Here is a 2866-nt window from a genome sequence, read left to right as displayed (position 1 = left end):
GAAAGAGGGAGGTCTTCTTAATATTTTGACACCAAAATCATGTCGATACACCTTACCGACTGCGAGTAAAGCCACCCACGCTTTAACTTGACAGACTGTAAGATATGCGAAGACTTGGAGACTACTTGAATGGAGGGATCATACATGGAAAAATGGAAAAATAATTCGTATGAAGAAAGCTGTATTACATTACAGATTATTATGGTACTAGTGACCACTGCTTGAGTACAGTTGACTTTCTAAACTGTTAAATTGTGATTATTGAATCAAACCATTCCTATATCCATAAATAACTGTTTAATAGACTAATAAAGTTAAATGTGATATAGATCTTACTTTTATTCATTTCAATAAAGTACCTTTTGTAAAAAGCACCTTATTTAGTAAATCCTCGTCAAAATATGTTACTACGTATAGTCCAGTCTTGTAATCTACATATTTTATATTATAATCAAATTCCATCCTTAAATATTTAATCTTCAATTTTAACTAAAAGACACTTTTATAACTTTTATAACTGGTACAATGCGATACCACCACACTAAATCTTTATTTTCCCGGAGCAGAATAAGTTTTTTCTATTAACTCTTTTTTATTCTTATTCAGCCTCCTGAAATATTGAGAGCAAGTTTTCATTATGTTTTGAAATTTAAAAATAAATTTTCAGTCAAACTCATTTTCTCCCAAATGAGCAACTGTATATCTCTGAAGTTTTTATTTTGTGTTTAAACTAAAAAGTGGTCTTTTAATCGTGATCATCAAACGATCCTGATGCAATTTTAGGTTTCTCTCTCTTTGCGATTGTAAGCTTCCACATTTTATTTCTTGGAACTCGATAATTTTGTTTGATCATACTTTTTTGGCCCCTTTCAGAAACCCTTCAGCTCGGGAGTAACTTTTGCTTTCATCTGTATAGGCTAATTTCGATTTTACGGAATTTTATAGCGCTCTCATAAAAAAATCGATTTTGTTTCTTTATCTAATTACGTAGACTGCAAGCATTCAAGTATTGTTTCAGGAATGAAATAAAAAATAAAAATTGGAATAAACACCGTTTAATTCACTTACTTATGTTTTCAATTTATTATACTATTATACTATTTATTATATCACATAATGTGCATTCTTATATTTTATAAAAATGTATAAATAATTACTAGCTTTTAGCAAAATTATATAAAATTCTTATCGTTCAAAAATTTTCATTTTTAAGACTTGTTTCTTCCAATTTTAGCTAGCCTTCGATTCAGTGTTCGAATTCAACTGTAAAGTTAGAACATGAATCTCAGGTTTAAGTATTTTATATATTAAGCCATTTTTTAAACCTGATATTCCAATAAATTATTTATATTACTTGATTTCTTTTTGTACTATCAGATTGTTACACTAAATAAGATTAGTAGAACTATAACACAGGCCCACAAAAAAAAGTTGTCTGCACGAGACAAGTGACTATGCCACCCTTATGGATTTTGAGCCGCTGAATCCGAATATAAAATGTTTTGAACCTTATTATTTGATATAAATGAATATAAATTCACCCCCCCCCTCACCATTTTTAAACACTTTTCTCCATTTTACCCTTCTTCAGACGAAACAAAGGGGTAGTTTTAAGTTTTCACCCCAGCAGAAGGATTGTTTTTGAATTCACTGTATTTTTTATGTCAGATTTGGATTCAGCGTCAAAAAATACATCGAAAACGTATATTTGCACTTCCAAATACACGAAAATTGAATTGCGTGACCAAGGGGGTGAGGCACCCCTAAAAAACCCTTAAATTTAAATAAACACCCTATATAATGTTTATATGATGTAGAAATCTTACATACTATTGAAAAAACAATTTTTTACGAATTCGGCATTTTTAACAGTGGCTGTTACGTAGAGGACCAAAAAGCCAATATATTGGCTCACCCCCTGATGGAGAGTTTGTCTATGATCAATCAACGATATAAGATAACTTTTGGGCCAATTTTCTGAGGTCGATTTTCCTCCCAAATTGCCGGCCCTCTAAAGAGTCTAAAGCAGCGATTCCCAAACTAGTGCCGACGGTCGGCGGCCCGACCCGGGCCGGGCAGCCCCCTAGGGGGGAAGCCAGCCAGGGCCCAGCTCCTCGGCAGCCTCCCCGCTATGAGAATCCTTTCATTGTCAAGCGATTTAAGGTTGTTTCAATAACTAAAATCCTAAAAACGTAGCCCAATTCAATTCTAATTTTCTGAATCATTTGCCTGATGTAATTTTAAGAAAATGAAAAAAAAGTTGATGAAAATCGGTTAACATTTCGAGAAATCAAGCACATCTTTAAGTACATGCAAAATTTCAAGAGCTGTCAACTGGCATTGAAGATATTAACCGATTTTCATCAACTTTCTTTTCATTTGCTTAAAATTAGATTAGGAAATTGATTCAACTAATTAAAATTTAATTTATTACCATTTTAACACATATTAATTTTTCTCAACCGGCTCTAATTCTCTCGCGTGGAGCATGAAACCTCCCGCATGACCGACAGTCAAGTATCCCCCTTGGGTTGTAGTAGAGGGAAGAAAATGGTAGGGTGACGGCCCTGCCCCTCCCTGAAAACTGCAAAAAAAGTTTGGGAATCGCTGCTCTAAAGGTTAAGCAGGTGCGAGTGGGGCTATGACCTTTTTTTCAAAGGGGTCATAAATTTCCTCTCAGTTTTCCGTCGAAAAAAAATTGTTAGATCTTGAAAAAGGCCGAGCGATCCTCGGTCACGCTGCACCTGTGGATTATGGAGACCCTTGGTCAGGTACCTACGAGCTTCGGCAGACCATGCTTTTTTCTAGGGGTCCTTCGTTGGAAAATGGGAGAAAATTTGAGATTAAAAAATTCTTAATTTTGCAA

The sequence above is a fragment of the Belonocnema kinseyi genome, chromosome 10 (genome assembly GCF_010883055.1).
Source record: "Belonocnema kinseyi isolate 2016_QV_RU_SX_M_011 chromosome 10, B_treatae_v1, whole genome shotgun sequence".
NCBI classification, from domain to species: domain Eukaryota; kingdom Metazoa; phylum Arthropoda; class Insecta; order Hymenoptera; family Cynipidae; genus Belonocnema; species Belonocnema kinseyi.
Note: the sequence above shows the minus strand (reverse complement) of the source record.